The sequence below is a fragment of the Panthera uncia genome, chromosome E1 (assembly GCF_023721935.1).
Source record: "Panthera uncia isolate 11264 chromosome E1, Puncia_PCG_1.0, whole genome shotgun sequence".
NCBI lineage: Eukaryota > Metazoa > Chordata > Mammalia > Carnivora > Felidae > Panthera > Panthera uncia.
Window position 1 is genome coordinate 20,799,285 of NC_064814.1, and position 24,401 is coordinate 20,823,685.

Consider the following 24,401-nt stretch of genomic DNA (forward strand, 5'->3'; position numbering starts at 1 on the left):
GAGCGGGGGAGGGACACTGAGAGAGGGAGACACAGAATCCATAGCAGGCTCCAGGCTCTGAACAGTCAGCACCGAGCCCGATGCGGGGCTCGAACTCACAAACCATGAGATCATGACCCAAGTCGAAGTCAGACGCTTAACCCACTGAGCCACCCAGGCGCCCCTTCGGCTTTTTGAATAGACAACACATAGGACTTTCTCTTTTGCAGCATATACCAGAAAATGATCTTTGAAAGCACAAGCTAATAACTGAAATATAATAAAACTCCTAATGGTGTATTTTTAACAAAACATATTTCTTGGAAAACATAAAACTTGATATAGTTCCTTGGGGCACCTGGGTGGCTCAGTTGGTTGAGCATCCAACTTCGGCTCTGGTCATGATCTCATGGTCTGTGAGTTCGAGCCCCACATCGGGCTCTGTGCTGACAGCTTGGGGCCTGGAGCCTGCTTCGGATTCTGTGTCTCCCTCTCTCTCTGCCCCTTCTCTGTTCATACTGTCTCTCTCTCAAAAATAAATAAACATTAAAAAAACAAACAAACTTGATATAGTTCCAGCTCAAAGCCTTACCAGTAGAGTATCTAAAACTGTCCAAAAAAGCCAATTCTTAACTGCTAAAAACAATAACAAAGACATAGAAATAAGGGCACAAACTTCTGCTGAAGCATTTTAATATTACTTTTCATTGTTCTGCAGCATAACTGGGGAATGCACTGTTTGTTGTAGAGCTTTTAAATAATAATTAGATAGGTTTTAAACACCTAATATCACAAAATGTTTAATCAAGTATTGAACTTTCCTGGATAGAAACACTTCATCCTAAATCTGTAACTTGCAGGAAAATTCAAAGCCCACTAAAGCCCATCTTCCTTTTCTAAAGTATTAACTTAAAATAGAGACTAAAAGTTATATAATCCCATATTCAATGTCAAATATTTATTTATTAATTTATTCAACAACTATTGATTATACCTGCTATGAAACGTATGTTACCTTTCTCAAAGCAATAAAAAATGCACAGGAGTCTTAGAAATAATTGTTACAGAGAAATAACTTGGAGTGTATTACTTTTATTTCTGAGAGAAATGAATCCAGATTATATCCTATAAAATAAAGAAACTGAATCATCTTGGTAAGAGATGTGGTCAGTCACCTTTTTAGTAAGCTTCAAAGATTTTTGGAAAGGCTCTTTGCTGAAAATGTTCCCTATCTCCAACAGATAACGGTTAGAGATTATTCTTACCTCACCCAAGCAGTGCTGATTATCACTCCTTTCTTCCACATCCATAACCAATAAATTAACTGCATTTACTACACTGTGCCATCATCACTATTTGTTTACAAGTCTTAATCTTGAACTTGACCCTGAGATCCTCGACAAAAAAGACTGCCTTATTTATCTTTGTTTCTCTACCACCAAGAGTGATATTATAGCCAATATCTTCTTACTGCAAATTTCTTTTTCTTTTTTTTTTTTTTTTTTAAATTTTTTTTTTCAACGTTTTTTATTTTTTTATTTTTGGGACAGAGAGAGACAGAGCATGGACGGGGGAGGGGCAGAGAGAGAGGGAGACACAGAATCGGAAACAGGCTCCAGGCTCCGAGCCATCAGTCCAGAGCCCGACGCGGGGCTCGAACTCACGGACCGCGAGATCGTGACCTGGCTGAAGTCGGACGCTTAACCGACTGCGCCACCCAGACGCCCCACTGCAAATTTCTTTATCAGGGGTTGCAAACTACAATGCAGGAGGTAGGGGCTGAATCCAGCCCACAGCCTGTTTTGTACAGCCCATGAGTTAAGGGTGTTTTTCACATTATTAAATGGTTAGGGGGACACAAGGAGGGGGGGAATCGAAGAACAATATCTGTGACATGTAAAGTTACATGAAATTCAAATTTCATGTCTATAAATAAAGTGTTATGGAACACAGCCATACCCATTCGTTTCTGTATTGTCAATGACCCCTTCTGTACTACAACGGCAGAGTTCACTGATACAGAGACCATATGGTCCACAAAACCTAAAATATTCACTACCCGGCTCTTTACAGAAAGTGTGCTGACGCCTGTTATTGATTAAAGGAGGAAAAAAAAAAAAAAGAAAAGTGGTACATTCACTTAACACTTACTAAGAAATTTATGCATCAAATAAAATGGAAAAAAAAATAGACACTGTCAATGACTTTGCAGATAGGTAAAATTTACTATAATGCACTAAGTCCAATCGGGGAAAGATTGGAATGGACATTTCAGGCAAAGAAAAAGAATGGAAAAGCTAGAATCCCAAAAGGGTATGACTTGTATAAGAAACAGGGACTCCCGTGACATGGGGGCAATGGGCACAGTGAACCGGGGCAAAGAGGCAGGTGTCTGCTCTAGGTAATGGAGATGGGTCGTGAAATACCTTGTAAGCAAAATTACGCACCTTTATCTTGTGCCCCCGTACATAGGACCCTACATTTCCTCTACTTTGTTTTTCATACCTAAGAATAATTGTTTAATTGCCTGGCAATCATATATTTCACTAGTTCATTCGTTCTCCCAATCCCCAAACCTCCACTCACTTCTACCAACAGCCACACCCTCAGATTAAAACCTTGGCTCCTACTTCACTGAAAAAACTGAACGGCATTCGGAACAAATTTCCAAAACGCCCCACTATCCCTCCTATTCCTTCTACCTACAGCTATGCCTAAGGTAATGTTAAATATTTCAACAATGGGCCATTTCGGCCTAAACTGGTGGACTCTTGTTTTCTTTAAAAATCTGAACCGGAAAAAAAAAAAAAAAAGGGGGCGCCTGGGTGGCTCAGTCGGTTAAGCGTCCGACTTCGGCTCAGGTCACGATCTCGCGGTCCGTGAGTTCGAGCCCCGTGTCGGGCTCTGGGCTGATGGCTCAGAGCCTGGAGCCTGCTTCCGATTCTGTGTCTCCCTCTCTCTCTGCTCCTCCCCCGTTCATGTTCTGTCTCTCTGTCTCTCTGTCTCTCTGTCTCTCTCTCTCAAAAATAAATAAACGTTAAAAAAAAATAAAAAAAAATAATAAAAAAATAAATAAAAAATAAATAAAAATCTGAACCGTAAGAGCTCCAACAGAATCTGGTATTTAGGGTTTATTTTTTTGGAAAGAGAGGTTAAGAGCATATTTGGCAGATGAAGTGAAAGAAACTGCTGCCAAATTACATCACTGGTTTCTCAACTAATAAAAGCACGGTAAAATTTAACTTAACAGGGGATAAGCCATAAATACTCTCTTCGCATGTTTTAAAATTGACCGAAGGGAGGGTAATAATAAAACAAAATACCGTCCACGTGATTTAGCCTAAATCTGATGACACTATTTTTTTTGCTGAAAACAACGGAATGGTCCCCACACAACGCATTACCCCATCCCTCTTCTTACGCGTAACAGGTTCCTAAAAGCTTGAGCTTTACAACTATTCTAATCCAGTTAATTCACATGCTAGTAAAGATTACGAATTCGTAGAATATTACAAAATTATTTTATATGATCACCCTCTCAATTGACTCAAGGGCAGAGTTTATAAATCGTATTCACCTTGGTACTCTTCCCACGTAGTATCTGGAATACGAAAGACACTCCAATGATCACGTAAAATGTTAATAAATTTGCTTTCACCCCGACCGTAAGACTTCCTTACATCCAACCCTGTCTAAAGGGAAACAACACTGGAACAGCACATACTGATGCCTTAACAGTTTGCCTTGTTAGGTAGTTTGATTTTAACCCAAATACCCCGAGAGCCTTAAGTGTCCTCCCTAATAGTGTTTTCTCGTATGGAGTCTTCCCTGAAGATAACCCATCACATCGCTCTCTTGGGCGGGCACAAAATCTGGTGGATAAAGCCCCAGGATTTAGAGGCAGGCATCCGCGGGTTGAAATCTCACGTCCACCTTTTTGCTAGTCGAGACCTTAACAAGGCACTTAACGTCTCTGCGCCCCATTTTCCGCCTGTGCCCCACCTCCTAGGGGTGCCGCCAGGATGAAGCGAGATGACAAGGAGCCTGGCTCCCAGCGGGGAGTCCCCCCTATCTTTTCCTCCCCCTCTGTTCCGACAGCACGTCCCCGACAGAAAGCACAGGACTGTGCATATTCTTTCGGACTCATCTGTCTAAAAACGTGTGCTCGGGAAGCCTCGGGAGCACGGCAGACACCCCCCCCCCCCCACATTTCCAGCCACCAGCGACTCAAGCCGAGGCACCGAAGCCTCCCGCCTAACCAGCCTTCGGGGACGCGGGGCGATTTGGGCGCCGGAGCCCTTCCTCGAGTCCCGGGGATCGCGTCCTGAGCCCGGCGCCTTCTCCTCTCGCCCAAACTCCGGGGGACACGCGCGGTCAGGAGCGGCGCCGAGCGCCCGGGCGCGGGGAAGGGGAACGAACCCGCACTGCATTTTCCCTCCCTCGCCGCCCGGGCGAGAGACACCCCGGCGGGGACACAGAGGCCCCCACGCGGCCCGCCGCAAGCCGCGCTTCCTCCCCGCGGGGAGCTCCCGCGGTCCCCCTCGGCGCGCCGGCTCGGCCGCCGCCCCCCCGCCCCCCGGCCCCTGCGCGCCGCCCCTCTCCCTCGCCGGCCTCTCCTCGGCCAGTCACTCCCGCGGCGGCGGCGACATCCACCAACCCCCCCCAACCCCCACGGCGGGCCTCAGGCCCCCCTCACCTCAGGGCCGAGCCGCAGCGCGGCGAGGCCGGGACGCGCTCCGCCTGTGGAGACCGCGCGGGTGACGGAGCTTGCAAACGGGAGCGTGTGCGGGAGGGCGCGGCCCCGCGCGAGCGCGCGCGCGCCCTCCCGTGCCCTCCAGAGCCGCAGGGCGGGCCACGCGCCTGCGAGGGGAGCGCGCGGCGCCGGAAGCCAGGCTCCGCCTCCTGCCTAAGACTCCTGGGGGCGGGGCTCCCGGAGGTTGGGGATCTGCAGGCGCGCGCGTTCCCGTCGTTCGGCTCGGCGCGCCCCGGCGCAGGCTGGGCTCCGTCGCGCCCGCGAGGCCGGCGCATCTGGGGGCGGGGCTCCGGGGGGGGCGGGGCGAGTGGGGCGCGAGGAGGCCCGAGCTCGCGCGCGTACAGGCGCGCGCCCCCAGCCGCAGAGCTTTGATCACTCAGCAGCCGAGGCCGGGTCGCCTGGGTTTTGCACGTTCCTGGGAGAACTCCCCAGGCTCTCCCCGGAGGCACAGGCAAAACAAGGAGCCTGATGTCAGGGACTTGGGTTTGAGTCCAAACTCTGACACCTAGTAGCGTGTGCCCTTGACCTGCGGCCCTCCCATCAGTTTCCCCGGTGGCGTCTAGTTTTAAGAACCCTTTCTAGTATGTTTCCCTGCTTTTGAGTGGTTCTCTCCCAGGACTGCATTTCCATTCACTTTGCAGCTCCCACTCTTCCCCGCCGCAGTGTCTGGGTTGCAGTGTCCTCAATTCTCCTAACTGCTGCCTCGTTCCTCTATCGGACACCACCCTGAGACATCTGGACACTGAGGATGCCTTTAGATTCTTGCCCTTAGGAGAGTCTGGGAATGCGGTAGATCCTGAATTTTCCAAACAGCCTGACACGTGGGCATCTGTGGGGGAGATTGTAAGCCGCACTTATTTTTGCTAAAGGTACAAACCGATGTTTTGAGTTTTACTGCCCGAAGTGACCTAAATGGTAGTCAAAAGTTACTGTAAAGGAAAGAAAAGCTCACAACTCCAGCGTTACGTATTTTCCTCTACAGATTTCTGTATGGTCACATTTCTTACACAGTTCCTTACTCTGGGGGATTTAACTATATAAAGGCTTTTTAAAAATTCTGTTGATCCTGTGTACGTCGCGTATTTTTACATATCTTTGTTTTTCTGTTTCTCAAAGTTAAACCAAATCTCTCCTACAGTCACTGCTGAGTTCTACCAAAAAAAAAAAAAAAAATCAAGGAATCAGGCTTTATTTATCCTACTGAATATGGATTAAATGAGAAATTCAAAGAGTTTTAGCAGAACCTATGATGATTAAAAATCTGGCAGTGGGATTGGGGCAAGGGGAAAATAGAATGTTCTAGAAGCTATGCAAGAAAACTGAAGAAGGCAGGTAATGAAAACTATTCAACCATGTATTTTTTCTCCTTTGAAATATCTAAGACATTTTAATTACAAATTCACAAGAATGAATTCCTAGTGGCCCAGGATTTGTGGACAAGTATGTAAATGAAGACCAAAGATAAACTTGGTAAAAATGTGTTGTTGAAATGTATATTCATCTCAACTCTGCAATTGTACTTCTCACTAATACCCTCAACGTGCTCTATCTTCAGAAGTCTCATTTTTCTACCATTATTCTAGGGATTTATTTCCTGAGTTTGTAATTCTTACAAGGTTCTCTGTCTGGATGGCTTAGTTGGTTAAGGTTAAGCATCTGACACTTGATTTCAGCTCCGGCCATGATCTCATAGTTCAGTGCCTGGGATCGGGCTTCTCTCTGACATTGTGGACCCTGCTTAGGATTCTCTCTCTCCCTTTCTCTCTCTGCCCCTCCCTCGCTCACACTCTCTCTCCCTCTCTCTCTCAAAATAAATAAACTTTAAGTTAAAAAAAAAAAAGACAGTTCCTTAAAAAAAAGTTTTTTCTTCCTTCTTTTTTTGTTAATGTTTATTTATTTTTGAGAGAAAGTGTGAGTGGGGGAGGGGCAGAGAGAGAGAGGGAGACACAGAATCTGAAGCAAGCTTCAGGCTCTGGACCATCAGCACAGAGCTTGACACGGGGCTTGAACCCAGGAACTGTGAGATTATGTCCCGAGCCAAAGTCTGACGCTTAACCGACTGAGCCATCCAGGCACCGCAAAGAATGTTTTCTTGTATCCATCTGAATTTCCAGATCTTACGCATCATTGTATGCAGTATCTGTTACCGATAACACTACTGATGAAAAAGCACATGTTCGAGAGTATGCAAACATTATTGTCATTATCCCCACAAAATCTCACCACTCGCTCAACAATATCTACCTAATAAAAGAAAGAGAGAAGATACTAAATTTTTCTTATAGAATGGATCACAAAATTAAGATGATAGTATGGTTTGGGGAATAATAGGGAGAGAACACTAAGACCATTAGAGAAAAAGACGGCTACAAAGAAACAAATTGGCCACAACATATTTTATTGTCTCTTTTAGCCAGCTGTTTATAAGTTGTTGTGTACCTTGTAAACAATTTAGCCACATAATCTCAATCTAAATTTCCGTAGTTACCAGGTCCCAGTACTAAATAAGCAGCTGCAGGAGAGATGTTCCTTTCCAAGCTTCTGTATCTAGGAAATAGCAAACAAGCCATATTGCTTGGTTGTCATAGTGGCAACTCAAATCCCCCTATCTCATTAACAGATTTCTAAACAAATAAATCACATGGGAATACGTAGATCATAGAAGTCAGAGACTGAGATTTAACAAGTTGCCTAGCTGAACAAAATAAATGATGAACCAGAATTTTGGCAGTATTTAGCCTAGAGAGAGAGAATGAGGCTCGCCACCCTTTTCCTGATGTCCCATCAGAACATTATTTTGCATGATGATCAATACAGTGAAAATTACATATACCATTTGTAAATTATTACTATTAAGGACTCTTTATAATTTCTTGTTTTTAAACATTCACCATTTCTACAAGCTAAAAAGAAAAAGTGCCAACAGAAGGGATGTGGTTTCCAAATTCAGGGTTTAAGTTAGGTATAATTTAGAAGAGTTTCAAATTAGAATCTTTTTCTAGAATAAGGCAAGACAAATAAAGAAGCAGCGTTGAGTGACAAAATAGAAAGCGAATCTTGCCTCTTTAGCAATAGAATTCCAAACCACCATCTCAAATGTGGCTGAGGTTGCTATTACATAGCTTAGGGAAATGATGAATTAATCATGGGTGGAAGGTTGGAGAAGAGAATGACTTCTAAAGGTAGTTTTAGTTTGTCTGCCTTTTATTACTACCACTACTGTTATTATGACTGTTGTTTTTATTGCTCTACAAAGAATTTCAGGTATTATACTTCCTTTGCGTTTCTCCAAATAGGAAAATTAGGGGGTGCCTGGGTGGCTCAGTCGGTTGGGCATCCGACTTTGGCTCAGGTCATGATCTCCCAGTTCGTGGGTTCAAGCCCCGCGTCGGACTCTGTGCTGACAGCTCAGAGCCTGGAGCCTGCTTTGGATTCTGTGTCTCCCTCTCTCTCTGCCCCTCCCCTGCTCATGCTCTGTCTCTCTGTGTCTCAAAAATAAAATAAAACATTAAAAAAATTAAAAAAAAAACAAACATGAAAATTAGTCAAGGAGATGAGTATTTGACGAATACCTACCCAAATTTGATATTTAAAACAAAATCCAGGGGCGCCTGGGTGGCTCAGTCGGTTGAGCGGCCGACTTCAGCTCAGGTCAAGATCTCACAGTCCGTGGGTTCGAGCCCCGCGTCAGGCTCTGGGCTGATGGCTCAGAGCCTGGAGCCTGCTTCAGATTCTGTGTCTCCCTCTCTCTCTGCGCCTCCCCTGTTCATGCTCTGTCTCTCTCTCTGTCTCAAAAATAAATAAAAAACGTTAAAAAAATAAAAAAAAAAATTAAAAAAATAAAACAAAATCCACCAACCCACAAGTGTATATCGAGTGCCTAGTGTTCTTGCTTAGCAAGAACCCCAACTTTGCAGGTGAACAAAAAAATGTAAAGAAATCAACAATTATTCTGAGAGACAACAAAATAAATAAAGAGCATCCAAGGGAAGGTAATACTTGCCTCACTGTTCTGTGATGTGGCTGGCACTAACTAGAAAGTGCTATACAGAAAACCAAGGGCTGAAGTTACCAGGTACCTTCAAGAGAGAAAGGTGGGAAGAGGAGTTTCACCAGCATGGAGAATATGATAGAGGGGACAGGGAAATAAGCCTGCATAGGTTTTTATAAACACAAAATTATCAACTGACCTACGAGAACAGTGTAAAAGCTAAAAAGGAGATTAGACTCGGTCTGTGTGTTCTTTCCTTCTTCAGTAAGGAGCACGGACTTCAAGGTGGTAAAGGCGAAACCAAGTGGAGAAAGAACTGAAACTCGAGAGAGGGAAGGAAATAGTAACCAAGCACCTATCTGTTTCAAATAAGTTCATGTTTCCAGGCACAAATTCCATCCCACAGCTGTTTACGGGTAATCTGAGACCCGTTACTGGTAAGGGCAGAGAAACTGTAAAAAATGAAAAAGGCAATAGCTCACCTGCTTTTGAAAAATGGCTTAAAGATAGACACTAAAAGATTTAGAACAGAAAAGTAAAATTCAGAGTTCATAGTTAAATATATTTTGTGAACATTTAGAAGAGGGTTTGCTGGCCGTTGAGAACCAGACTAACCAAACTAAAGATAAGTCCTACTACGCTTTTTTTTTTTTTATCTTTGAGTTAAGATGACGATTGTATACTCATGATATAAATTAATTTCAGGACAGCGTTTAATCCAGTCTTTCATGATATTTGTGGGTAAGACTCCAAAATAATGGCTTGATATAATTAGGTAAGCTCGGAGTCAGTTGGATGATTGTAGCCAAAGTTCTGTCCTGAAGACAGAACCAGGAAACAAAATTTTATTAACAACTTGGAACTCTGAACTAAAATATAAAGATAAAATTTAACAGAAATATATGAAAGTCCCTCCAGTGGTTTAAATTGAAAAATAAAGGCACAAAGGAAGAACAAAATACAATTCTGGTTTAGCCATGTGAGAACGATCAAGAGGTCTTAATGTCTGCCCAAATCACTGCAAGTTAATAATATATGTCCGATAGCCTGCAGCATGCTACTGACATTTCCAGCTGAAAACACTATGCCCACAAATACCTGCCCCTTCCTTTCATCCTTGGGGGGGGATCCCTTTCCGGTATTCCCCTGGGAATTCACTGTCCCTCTGGAATAGGCAGAACACGGCCTCCGGTCCACCCAAAGATGCCCACATACTAATCCCTGGAACCTGGGAATGTGTTACTTTACACGGAAAAAAGAAGATCAGGTTTGCTAATCAGCTGACCTTAAAATAGGGAGATCATCCTGGATCATCCAGGTGGACCCCGTGTAATCACAAGGCCCTTTAAAAGTAGAAGACGGAAAAGAAGAAGAGGTCAGAGTGATGCCAAGTGAGGATTCAACCCACCGTGGCCGGCTTTGAGGCTGGAGGAAAGAATGCCAGGTGGCCTCTAGAAGCTAGAAAAGACAAGGAAGCAGACTCTCCCTGAGAAGCTCCAGAAAGAAATGCAGGCCTGCCCACAGCTTGATTTTTATCCCAGAGCGAACTGTGTGTTCTAGCCTACAGAACTTTCAGATGATACATTTATGCCGTTTTAAGTCACTAAGGTTGTGGTTATCTGTGACAGCAGCAATAGAAAAGTAACACGCCTCTTACAACTTAGTTTCATTCTCTGCAGTGTAGCCCTTTTATTATTTAGCATCCAAGTGTCCTTTACGGTCTTCTGTCCCTCTATGTAAGCAACATTATGCCATAGAAAGGACAATGAGTAGTCACCAGTTTTCCAGCTTGTGAGATAGGATGAAAAATGTCTATCATGTGTGAGGTATACCTGGGTGACTCAGTTGACTGAGCTTCTGACTCTTGATTTCAGCTCAGGTCATGATCCCACGGTCGTGAGATCGAGCCCTGCATTGAGCTTGGAGCCTGCTTGAGATTCTTTCTCTCTCTCTCTCTCTCTCTCTTCCTCTGCCCCTCTTCCCTGCTCTCTTGCTCTCTCTCTCTCTCTAAAATAAAATAAAATTTAAAAAAATGTTTTTAAAGTATTTACTGTCTTTGCGCCTCTGGGTTGCTTCAAGGAACTTTTGAGATGCGGTGTGTGAAATAATAAAATCAACTATCAATCACATAATATGTGCTATGAGCTGCTGTATGCGCCTTATGTGTCACCTTTTATTTAATCTCATCAATGACAATGCAAGCTATGGACTACTATTTTTCCCCCACCAAAGCAGAGAGAAGTTAAATATTTTGAAAGTTATAAAGCACCAGAGATTACAAATAAATGGACATCAGGTAGGGAATCGATACACGATGAAGAAAAAACGCTTTCTTTCTACTAGTAATGTTCCTGAAAATATGTTCTTTTTTTTTTTTCCTTTAAGCCGTACCTACATTAACTCTCAATATTTGTTCTGTATACATTCTCTCCACAGTTACTCTCTTCATTACTCTGCCCATTACTCTGCCCAAGCACAGAATCCCAGCTGTGCTGACAGCTCAGAGCCTGACACGGGGCTGGAACACACAAACCATGAGATCATGACCTGAGCTGAAGTCAGACACTTAACCACCTGAGGCACCCAGGCACCCCTGCTAAGGAGCCTAAATTGTAAGAAGGGCTATAGATAAAAGCAGGAGTGACAGTACCATATGGTCAGTAGCATCATGGGCACAGCGATCAGTAGGAGGAGGTAAGTGATTCATCTAATACAGACCTGAGAGGTGAAGGAATATTGTCCACAGAAATTCACATTAGGGTCTGAAGGCTGAGTAGGGGTTAGGCAATGAGAAGGACAATACTCCGGTAGAATACTGTGTCCTACAGTATTTCGGCCTCTTCCTCTTCCTCTTCCTCATTTCTTATTCCCAACTCTCTGTTCACACTCAAGTGGATCCTGCTTTATGGTTCATTCCAAAATACAATTTGATGTTAAGTCTCTGATGTGAAATTTTCAAATGTTTCATACTGAATAAGCCCTTTGTCTATAATCCATTTGTATCCGATCCCACATCTCTTAGTCCAATGATCAAGCAATACTGTTTTAGAACACTTTGTTTCCTTTTCCAGTCATAACTTGGAGCACTTTTATTAGCTGCCCATAACATAAGTAACAAGTGAAAAATAAACAAGTGTTTCTATAGGGAGGAATTGTGATTACCTGTGATTACCTGCTGCGGCCACTAGATGACGCACGTATGCCTGAGAGACAAACATGCTGATTCAGTGCCTCTCCCATCCTGGGGACTAGAAACTAACCAGTCAGAAGGCTGGGACAGGGGGAAGAAGAAACTGCCCAGACTAAATTTTAAGCTATCCTGGTTCTTAAATTTATCCTTAAAAATAAACCCGACATCTTCTTTTCCTTTCGGATAAATGGGACGGTAAGAGATGTAAAATTTAATTACCTGCACCTACCTGCTTATCTTGTATCACCCCATTCCCAGCCACGCTTTATTTCCACTTCTTTTTATGTTTGCTTTCTTTTTTTTTTAATTTTTTTTTAACGTTTATTTTATTTTTGAGACAGAGAGAGACAGAGCATGAACGGGGGAGGGGCAGAGAGAGAGGGAGACACAGAATCGGAAGCAGGCTCCAGGCTCTGAGCAATCAGCCCAGAGCCCGACTCGGGGCTCGAACTCACGGACCACGAGATCGTGACCTGAGCTGAAGTCGGCCGCTTAACCGACTGAGCCACCCAGGAGCCCCTTTGCTTTCTAATAATACTGCATTCTAGCATCCTAAGCGGCCAAACTGGACTACTTGTTGTTGCCTATACATTCCCGCCACTGTCCCATCTCCTAACCTAAGCTTATGATTTTCCCTCAATTTGGAAGAGTCACTCTCTCCCTTCAAATACTTCCTCCCCCATTATTACGTTTAGGAATCCCACTCCTTCAAGACGCGTTTCAATTATCACCTCTTCTGTGATTTTGTTTTCTGTTACTACCACGAGAAAATGCCTTTTCTGATTCTCTTTTCATTCTCTTAACAAGCTCAGTAGTTTATTTGGTAATAAATGTAATATGCATTATTCTAAAGCTACATGCATCTCTCTAGTACTTGCAGACTTTCTGCCTCATGATTATTTATGAACATTTCTTAATCTCCCTACTATATAGTGTTTGCCTTTTGAGTGTGGAGACTACCTGAGTCATTTTTATATGTCTTAAAGCATTTAGCACAATATTACTTATTGAGTTGATCTGAATGCTAATCCCCCTAAGATTGCTGCCAAAAACTCTAAGAATGAAAAATGAGATGATGATTCGTAGGGAAAGTCTCTTGGATAATTTGGATGAAATTCATTAGCCAGGCCTGGGGAACCAAAGCATTTTTCCACCTAGAAATGACAGTCATGGCATGAGACCCCCACCTCCTCCAAATGTATAGAAATAATGAATAGGACGTCTGGGTGGCTCAATCATTAAGCATCTGACGTTGGCTCAGGTCATGATCTCACAGTTCATGGGTTCAAGTCCCACATCAGGTGAGCACGAGCCCTGCTTTGGGTGAGTTGGAGCCCCACTTCTGGTGAGTATCGCTCCTCTCTCTCTCTCTCTCTTTCTCTCTCTCTGCCCCTCCCGGGATTCTATCCCTCTCTATCTACCTCTTGCTCACTTGTGCAATTTCTCTCTCTATCTCTCTCTCAAAAAAAAAAAAAAAAAAAAAAAAAAAGACGGGCTCCTGGGTGGCTCAGTTGGTTAAGCATCCAACTTCAGCTTAGGTCATGACCTTATGGTTTATGAGTTCGGGCCCCGCTTCAGACTCTGCTGATAGCTCAGGGGCTGGAGCCTGCTTTGGATTCTGTGTCTCCCTCTCTCTCTGCCCCTCCCCCACTCACACTCTGTCTCTCTCTCTCTCTCTCTCTCAAAAATAAATAAACATTGAAAAAAGAAGAAATAATGGATAGAATATAACTATTTGAAACTATAAAGCTGAGTTCAAAATTGAGAGAGTAAAAGCTTCAGATACCAGAAATGACAAAGAAATTCAAAGCCATAGTAGTAAGAGCCAAGAGTTAAGGTTTTGGCCTCATGCAGGACCAAGAGGTAAGGTCCTAGAGCCACTTAATGAGGAACTGGAACTAAAATTCCCGCATAAATTGTGGCCTTAAAGAGGTTTTCTCTTCTTGAAGCCGAAGTTGCCAAGAAGCTATCTACCCTGTAGCCTAGACTGGGTAGAGGTGGAGGGCAAGAGTCCCCATGAAAATTGGAAGTCCTTGGTCTATGGAAATCGAGTTTTACATTAGCATTTGAAAACAGAAGCAGAGGCTTAAAAACAGAAAGTGCCAACCTCCTGGAGAGCAAATATGAAAATGTGTAGGATATTTGCACAATTCAGGGCACAAAAGAATCCCACAGAATAAACTATCTTCACTGAAGATAAGCTCTCAGTATGCGTGCATGGTGCACAAGAGAAGAATCCACCACAAGGGAGAGTCAGCAGATACCCCAAATTGAAAAGAAATCTGTGTCCAAATAACTTCTGTTAATAACCTTAAAATAAAATAACCTTAAAATGGCTACAAAAAATAAAACAGTTAAAAACATAAAAGAAAGAATGTGAGATAAAAATAAGTGAAAGAACAAGATAAGATTAAAAATAGAAATATTTGAAAAAATAAGACTTTAATGATTTATTAGTTCTCTTAATGAATATATACATATATTTAAAAAATTATTTTAATGTTTTATTAATTTTTGAGAAAGTGTAAGTGGGGGAGGGCAGAGAGAAAGGGACAGAGGATCTGAAGCGGGCTCTTTGCTGACAACAGCAAGCCCGATGTGGAACTTGAACTCATGAATTGCAAGATCATGACCTGAGCTGAAGTCAGATGCTCAACCAACTGAGCTACCTAGATGTCCCTTTGTATGTATTTTTATTTTAGAGAGAGAGAGAGAGAGAGCAAAAGCAGGGGAGAGGGGCTGAGGGAGAGAGAGAACCCCAAGCAGGGCATATTAGTCCCTGAGTGGGGTAGACAAAATATGAATTGGCTCTAGATACCTTCATTTGCTGAGTCTTCTCAACTCACTCTCAACTCTGGTCCTCATACCACAAGCTTAATGCGGAAAGTTGATGTGGAAAAGTGGGAGGTAGGACACGGGAACATTTCATCACACAAGATTCAGGTAATTTGGTCCTTCCCTCTCAATTGCACCCTTTCCAAACTACACTATTAATCTCCTACATGCCTCCCCTTGCCTCTTGCTGGATGCTTTGAACCAATTCAACACGTAGTGGGATTTCGGCATCTTAATTTGGTCTGTCAGCCTTTCTGCTTAGCCCCTTGGTAGTGGACTTGGAGGCTACCATGGCATTGAGGTAATTTCCCGCTGACATACCACTAAAAACGTAGAGACAAACATAAAACTCATAAGCAAAGAAGGAAGAAAAAAGAGGAAGAAAAAAATCACTCAAGTGAAAGGCAAGAAATTACTGAAAGACCTTAAGAAGTTACCTTAAAAAAAAACTTGATTACTTTTTCCTTTATTTCAAGAATGGATGGCCAATTTCTTATTCACATGCTTCCCCACGTAGTTTGTTAGTGGGTGTGTGGAATGTTGGGTTAAGAAGGGTTCTGACTGGCTGGCTCAGTCACTAGAGTGTGCAGTGCTTGACTTTGAGGTCTTGAATTCAAGGCCCACATGGGGCATATAGATTACCTTAAAAAAATTTTTTTAGTAAAACATTTTTTAATGTTTTTTATTTATTTTTGAGGGAGACAGAGCACGAGCCAGGGAGGGGCAGAGAGAGAGGGAGACACAGAATTCAAAGCAGGCTCCAGTCTCCAAGCTGTCAGCACAGAGTCCCACACAGGGCTCGAACTTGTGAACCATGAGATCATGACCTGAGCTGAAGGTGGATCCCCAACCAACTGAGCCAGTCATGTGTCCCCCTCCCCCACAATTGCCTTTCTTGATCCAGGTTTTCTAAGCTTTAAAAATCACCACCAATTCCCAGAACTTTCACCAACTCGATTATATTTTCTTTTAGTGTTTTTTATTCAACTGATGCTCTTACACTTCATGATTTTACCTAAGAGAAAAGTGAATTTGTATACTATTAACTCAAATAAGCATATATGTACAACACCCACTGCATGAAAACCACAAAGTATATATATATGTGTGTGTGTGTGTATATACATATACACACACACACACATATATATATACACACACACGTGTGTGTGTTTATATAGAGAGAGTTACTACATAAAAAGGAAGGTATAATGATATGCCTATAATTGGCAAGAAATTTCAGCCACTATGCAATTGAATTCTACAAATGGCCACTGAGTTCTTACTGTTGTATGTGCAAGGCACTCTATGACAAGAGAAAGCAAAATTGAAAAGCATAGTTCCTGTCCTTAAAGAACTTAAATTGCCATGAAGGAGAACTCCGCATATACAACTGTAAAACAGAGTATGATGTCAGTAGATCCTAAATCTAGCTGAGCATCTAGATTATCTGAGAAATTTTTTAAAAACTGAAATACGTCTGACATATAACACTGCATCAGTGTAAGGTATACAGCTGGTTGATTTGATACATTAAACTATTGCAGTAGGAGTTCCATTGTCACGTTAGATAGCACCTATATCTCTTCACATAATTATCATTTGTTTTTTGTGGTGGGAACAATTAAGCTAGTTGGAGGTTTATAATATAATACTGTTGCCTTGATGCATGAATCATGATTTAGCTGGACACAGAATTCTTGCTTAACGCCCTTTCCCTTCAACATTTTGTGGACACACGTGTTGTTTTTATTGTCTGAACCACTTGAGAATAAGTAGCACACATTATGCCCTTTCCCCCTAAACATTGTGGTTATGTATTATCTAAGAACAAGAATAGTCTCCTACCCACACACAGTTGAGCTACACTGGTTTGAACTGTGTGGGTCCGCTTATATGCTATTTTTTTTTCGATAAATACAGCGTGGTACCGTGTATGTGTTTTCTCTTCCTCATGACTTTCGTAATAGTATTTTTTTCTCTTGCTTGCCTTATTATTTATTTATTTCTCTGGCTTATGTCATGTAAGAATACAGTGTATAATACACACAACATACGAACTATGTGTTTGATTCTTCATGTTATCGGTAAAGCTTTAGGTCAACAGTAGGCCATTATTTAAATTTGGGGGGAGTCCAAAGTTACATGTGGATTTTCGACTGCACAGGGGTTCAGCGCCCCTAATCCTTGTACTGTTCAAGAAGCAACTGTATAATTATTAACTTGCCTACTTTTACTCTTCCTTGTAAGAATATAAGTTCCACTGGGACGAGAATCACTTCTTTGTGGTCCCTGTTATATATCCCCAGGGACTAGAATAGTACCTTCATTTATAGAACGAACGAGGTAGGCAGACTTTTCTAGAAAAAGCTAAAGAAATGTATTTTAGGCTTTGCAGGTTAAGAGACAAAATTGAAGATCATATACATATATATATGTATATATGTATATATATACACATACACACATATATGTATCTGTATATATGTGTGCATATCATGTGAATATAAATAAATAAGTATATATGAGAGAAAACAAATTTCCACAATTAAAAAATTTGTTTTTAATTTTTTTTGAGAAAGAGACAGAGAGAGAGAATGAGTGGGGCAGGGGCAGAGAGAAAGAGAGAGAGAAAGAGAAAGAGAGAGAAAGAGAAAGAGAAAGAGAGAGAGAGAGAGGGAGAAAGAGAGAGAGAGAGAGAGAGAGAGAGAGAGAAAGAGGGAGAGACTCTTAAGCAGGCTCCATGCTCAGTCCAGCCTGAGGCAGGGCTTGATCTCACGACCTCAAGATCATGACCTGAGCTGAAATCAAGAGTCAGTCGCTCAACCAACTGAGCTACCCAGGTGCCCCGGGAAAAATTTTGTTTAATGGTGAAATACAAAATGAACACACGTCAAAGATTTTATTGAATTCATTATATAGTGGGGGGATCAGTCAGATGTTACAACTGGCTCAACAGGAAATTCATGCAACACACACACGATCAGGAATGCTGAAATCAATTTACTCATGGATGCAAAATTGATCTATGTCCACAGGGCAATGATCGTTGGTATTCCTCCGGACAAAATTCATTTGCATTTCTAGAGACAAGAATCACTTAACATTTCGGCAAACCTCCAGAGTTGCAAAAACAGTTCCAAGACAGCAAGGAGCCTGGACCCTACATCCAAAGCTACATTAGGGAAACAAGACCAACTACCCATTAAAAAAATCAAGCATGATGAAATCTTAAGAATGTTCTGGTTTCAATATACCAAATTTATACCTTGAGCTGCTTTATAGGGAAGGCTAAAAATTTATTTTTATCTAGTTTGTAAAACACTATGCCATTTAACAGTATGGTAATCACAGAAATATTATATCCCAACTCCTCTATCAGGAGAATACTGTGAGTAGCCTAGAGGACTTTGTGTGGGACCAGAGGCAAGGGTAAAGTGTCTTTCAAGAGGAAGATCTCACACTCACACACACACACACACACACACACACACACACACACACACACGATGTACATCACAGTTCCAACACATACTGGCTGTGTGATTTGGGGGAAATAAATTAACATCCCTCAGCTTCAGTTCCTTCATCTGTTAAATGGAAATAATAATTAGTAACTATTTCATAGGGCTGGTATAAAAATTAAATGACGTGAGGGGCGCCTGGGTGGCTCAGTTGGTTAAGCGTCCAACTTCAGGTCGGGTCATGATCTCGCCGTTTGTGGGTTTGAGCCCCGCGTCAGGCTCTGTGCGGACAGCTCAGAGCCTGGAGCCTGTTTCAGATTCTGTGTCTCCCTCTCTCTGCCCCTACCCCACTCACGCTCTGTCTCTGTCTCTCAAAAAAATAAATAAATAAACATTAAAAAAAATTTTTTTTTAAAAGAATTAAATGGCATGACAAATGACATGCTTAAATACAGCCTGCCACAGAGTAATCACATAATGTGGTTATCATTTTTGTTTAGATCAAGATTTAATACCATCTAATATGTCTGAAATTTGTCTAAGATATCATTTGGGGCAGTCTTGATAAAGCTGTGAGTTGCTATTTTATGGCATGCTAGTATGTTCCAAAAGCAGGCTCCCTTTTCTGCTGAGAATTAAGTGATACACTTAATTCTCTAGATCTTGGCTGACGTGTAATTCTCTAGATCTTGGCTGACATGTCATAATGTGGAATTGATGTAACTCCCCTGGGCCAACTCATCCATCAGAGGTCATGACATCCATTCACATGTCAACAGAAAGAGGGGGAAACACCACCTGATTTTCTATAGGAATCAAGATGTTCTTTGAATTAGACACACCCTTTTCTTAAAGTCTCCATTGAAGCTACGAGAATATTATTTTCCAATTGTATTAGATCCTAATACAAGGAGACATCATTTTTTTTCCGTAAGATTATTAAAAATCTGGCATTTTCCATACTACGATGTAGAAATTAAATTTGAACCTAATTTCAAGTAAGTTATACACACTTAATTGCATCTTTTCTGTTCAGTTTAAAGAGCATTAGGCATTCAAGAAATTGGAATTGCTATACCGAACTTCTAAATGGAACAAAACAAGAATCACTTAAATTACTTTTTTTTTTTAGAACCAGAAGAGGCTTTTTTTTTTTTTCTGAAATAGAACATTTTTCTATATGAAGAACTGGCCTTTTTATTCCATACCCTACCTACTCATCACTCGCTCAAATTATCTTTCCAATTCCTCAACTCAGTGGTTTGTTGGTTTTGCTTTGTTTTGTTTTGTTTTGTTTTTTCTATTTACGGTATATAAAAACCAACATAGATGCTACAAAAATAACATTAAGATGCAAACTCAAAGCCCATAAGGAAACCTTTCTGTGTCGAGGGCATTTCTGGCTGGGGTTTCCATAAAACAAAAGTCTCTTAAGCTTGACTTTGGAAACACCCTTTATTTGACATTGGATTGCCCTCCCTTGCCCACTTGGTCAGTACAGGTGACTTTCATTTTCTCATGTCTTTGTTCGATTATCAACTCTGCAGGCCCCTCTTCCATGGAAATCCATTCAACTTCGAGACGACCCAGTAGGATAGAATTGCCCTTGAAAGGCTAAAATGGGGAAAACAGCTTGAGAATGTTATGAGGCAAGACAAACTGACGTGAAAGATATTTTCATCTCCACTCACTGGGTGCCAACTCAGGACAAAGTTAGGAGAACAGTGCGCTCGCTATGTGCTGTAAAGTAATACTGAATGGAACAGGTGACTTAAGAATGGAGTAAGAATGGAAAAGTGAGTCAGAGTCAGACATAAAGGCATAGCATTGTGAATTTATCCTCAGGATAATTGTCAGTGGTGATCATTGGCAGATTTCTGTGACTATTTAATATGTGCTGTAAATATTTGCATTCTGTGGACAGCACAGTATAATGGTTCTGAAAAGTAGATGGGAAAGTGGAATTTAGGTCCTAATTCCATTCTACCTCTTAAGCTGCTGATTTCTGTTGCCAGCTGACGGAGAAAAAACTATTGTACGTGAAACATAACAGTTTAGGGTTCCATCCTGGGGAAAAGAGAGTGTTTTGTTAGTAAGCTCTTTATTTCAAAGCATGATAAAAAGTAACTGAAAGAGAGTATATTTTCTGTTTCTATAGCAATCTTTCTGTATTATTCCTTTCTTACAAAAATGGCATTGCTTTGCAAAATAGGCTTTAAAATGAAGAGAGCCTATATGATAAGTCTTTGTCAATTCTATTAATTCACGGCCTTGAAACCGTCTTGGGTTCTTAGTTCTTAGCTTTTCCTTTCCATACATACAAAAAGGGGGGTGATCAAATGATGGAAATTTTAAAATTTTTTCTTATGCGTGTTTGTTTGCTTTGTTTTGGGATTCCTGAGTGGACATTTTTATCTCTGTGAAATATTACTAACCCTGAGAACTTCAAAATATCCATGAGGCAATGCCATGGAAGCTAAATCTATTTGGATGAAATGAAACTTGAAAAGAATGAGCTTTAAAAAATTCTTAAAGAATATCTATCTATCTATCTATCTATCTATCTTAAGAATATAAAGTTTTTGTAAAAAATTTGAATGTATTGTTGAGCGGGTGCCAGGTAATAAGGTGTATATTGGTAACACCTTTCTGGAAAGTAATTTATCAATATGTACCAATAACTTACAAAATGTTTGTATTAGCTCAGGCTGCCATAACACAGTACCATTGACTGGGTTATGTAAACAAAGGAAGTTTATTTCTTACAGTTCCGGAGGCTGGCAGTCCGAGGGCAAAGGCATCAGCATGGTTGGTTCTGGGGGGAGCTCTCTTCTGGCTTGTAGAGGAATGTCATGTCTCTGTGTGCTCACATGGTAGAGGGGGACAGAGAGAGAGCAGGAGACAGAAATTTCTCTCACTTCCTTTTCTTATAAAGCCACAGTCCTATGGGATTAGACCCCACTCTTTTTTTTACATGTTTATTTATTTATTTTGGGAGAGACAGAGCATGAATGGGGGAGGTGCAGAGAGAGAGGGAGAGAGAAGGGGAGAGAGAGAGAGGGAGAGAGAATCCCAAACAGGCTCCACACCACCAGCGTGGAGCCCAAAGCAGGACTCGAACTCAAGAGCCTGTGAGATTATGACATGAGCCGAAACCACCAGTCAGATGCTTTACCAACTGAACCACAGAGGTGCCCCTAGACCCCTTTCTTATGGCCTAATTTAACTTTAATTACCTTGTAAAGGCCTCATCTCCAGATACTGTGACACTGGGGTTAAGACCTTCAGTTTACGAATTTTAGGTCCATAGCAATGTTCAGACAGACCCTTTGATCCAGTCATTCAACTTCCAGAAAACCATCCTTTTTGTGGTATTGAGGTGCGGGTGTGGAGTGGGGAGAGGTAACCGGAAAATAGCCCTAAATGAACACTTAAAAATATTCATCGTATTAGTTACCATTTGAGACTAGGAAAACACACACAAGCAAGATGGGCAGAAGATCATCACCTGAATAAAACCATGAAGTAAGTTACAAAAGCAGAATTCCATGTGATTTCCAGATTGGCATCCAGATAAGCCAGAACAGTGCTACAAATCCAAGCCAGGCCCAAGAAATCAATGAGCTAAAAAAAAAGAAAAAAAAAGAAAAAATCCAGCGAGTCACAAACTAAAGGGGAACCAATGCAAAAGAGGTCCCAAGTAGAGAGAAGGAATGTGAAACTGGCATAATTTTCAGAGCCTGGGTTAAGTAGTCGCCAAAACGTGTTGCTGTTGTTGTTTTTTTACATTGTGTTGTTAAATGTAAAACGTTAAATGTGTTCAGGCTCAATCAAGCCTGAACATGCCATGGTGAGAACTTCTTCTGGCTTTTGCACTTAAAAATTTTTTTTAATGTTTTTATTTAACTTTTAGAAGGAGACGGACAGAACATGAGTGGGGGGAGGGGCAGAGAGGGAGGGGAAACACAGAATCCAAAACAGGCTCCAGGCTCTGAGCTGCCAGCACAGAGCCCGACTCGGGGCTTGAACTGACAAACCCTGAGATCATGACCTGAGCCAAAGTCGGATGCTTAACCGACTGAGCCACCCAGGTGCCCCGCTAGCTTTTGCACTTTTAAAAACAATTATAAGCAACGCTATTTCAGAAACGAATGAAGTAATGCTTATGCACAGAATAACAATTACATTCTGAAAAAAAAAATTGTTTCTCTTAATGTTCTCTTTGGCGATTTCATCTGTTTGAATGGCCTTAACTATCAGCTCAATAATGACAACTCTCGAGGTGCCTGGGTGGCTCAGGCGGTTGAGCATCTGACTTCTGTTCAGGTCATGATCTCACGGTTCGTCAGTTCAAGCCCCCCATAGGGCTCGCGGCTGTCAGCAGAGAGCCTGCTGTGGCTCCTCTATCCCCCTCTCTCTCTGCTCTTCCGCTGCTCACACACTCTCTCTCAAAAATGAATAAACATTAAAAAAAAAAAAAAAAAGACAACTCACAAATCTGTTACCTGTAAGACCCAGCCCAAATACGGTCATCCCTGCACCCATTTCTGTGGTCTCAGTTACCTGTGATCGACCATGGTCCAGAAGCAGCAAATCCTCACTTTGGCATACTGTTGGGTCAATAGGAGCCTAACTATGTCACGATACCCATGTGACTGACCCCATTTCATGTCATCACAACGTTGGCATTTTATCATCTTAAATCATCACAAGAGTAAGTACAGTATAAAAAGACATTTTGAGAGACCACATCCACATAACTTTTATTACGGTGTATTGCTATAATTGTTCTATTTTGTTATTAGTTATTATTGTTAATCTCTTAACTGTGTCTAACTTATAAGTTAAATTTTATCATCGGTGTGTATGTATAGGAAACAATATAGTATATCTAGGGTTCGGTCCTATCCACCATTTCAGGCATCCGCTGGGGGTCTCGGAACACGTCCTCCTTGGATAAAGGGGGACTGTTGTAAATGCCCTGACACGTCTTCCAAACACTAGTCGTGCATGGCCAGATGCTTGGTGGCCATCTCCCTCTGACTGTTTTGACATCTCAAACTCATCCCGTCCCAAGCAGAAATCGTCGCCTTCTGGGAAATGTGCCTACCACGTTGTGAACCTTATCTCTCCTGGTGGCATTCCCATCATCAGGGAACCCCAAAGCTACCTTTGTTTCTTGTGTCTTATCCATCATCCGTTTCCAGCTCACATTTCCCAGCCAGCCTTGAACTGATATTAAACTGAGTTACTTCATGGATAACTGTTACACACTTTTGTTTTTAATTTTTTCATTCCACGGAGAGGTTATAGTTTGGGATCATACTAATCTATATATTCTTCTTCTTTTTTTTCTTTTGCCACTTTAAAAACATGTAAGAGATGTATGTGTGTCTTAGCCTCTTCAGGCTGCTGTAACAAAAATACCATAGGCTGGGGAGGGGGGGCGGTTAAACAACAAACATTTCTGACAAGTTTTGAGTCTGGAAAGTCTGAGATCAAGACACTAGCAGGTTCAGTGTCTGCTGAGAGCCTGCGTCCTGGTTCATAGAGGGCCATCTTCTCTGTTTCTCACGTGTCAGACAGGGTGATAAAACTCCCTGCCATCTCTTTTAAAAAGGCACTAAGCCCATTCGTGAGGGCTCCGCCTTCAAGATCTAATCACCTCCCAAGGGCCCCACCTTCTAGAATCACCACTTTGGCGGTCAGGATTTCGATATATGAATTGAAGGGGACACAGCTATCGAGTCCATAACAACGTAGTTGGATCGTTATGTGCATTCGTGGATAGTCTGGTAAAAAAAGGCTTGCGTACAACACAGTTCTCAGTTGTCCCCTCCCTGCTTTTCTTTGTGAAATAGAAGGCAGACGCTCTTATTAAAAGTCACAGGGGCAGCTGGGTGGCTCCACAGTTAAGCATCTGACTTTGGCTCAGGTCATGATCTCACGGTTCGTGGGTTCGAGCCCCATGTCGGACTCTGTGCTGACAGCTCAGAGCCTGGAGCCTGCTTCGGATTCTGTGTCTGCCTCTCTCTCTGCCCTTCCCCAGCTCGTGCTCTGTCTCTGTCTCTCAAAAATAAATAAACACTAAAAAAAAAAACCTAAGAAAATCAAAGTTACAGCCAGGGGGTGGAGACTACACCAGGAGTAATAGTGACAGACATATACAACTGTGCTTTCATTTTTCAA

General features: G+C 42.0%; 1 protein-coding gene across 1 annotated transcript in view; it reads right to left on the minus strand.

The window, feature by feature from the left end:
* ABCA5 (ATP binding cassette subfamily A member 5) overlaps nucleotides 1–4,839 on the minus strand; it is a 74,875-nt gene extending 70,036 nt beyond the window's left edge. Inside the window, exon 1 of the mRNA XM_049636416.1 lies at nucleotides 4,676–4,839. The gene's annotated coding sequence lies outside the window, so the exon portion shown is untranslated. The remainder of the gene's footprint in view (nucleotides 1–4,675) is intronic.
* Nucleotides 4,840–24,401: the final 19,562 nt, after the last annotated feature.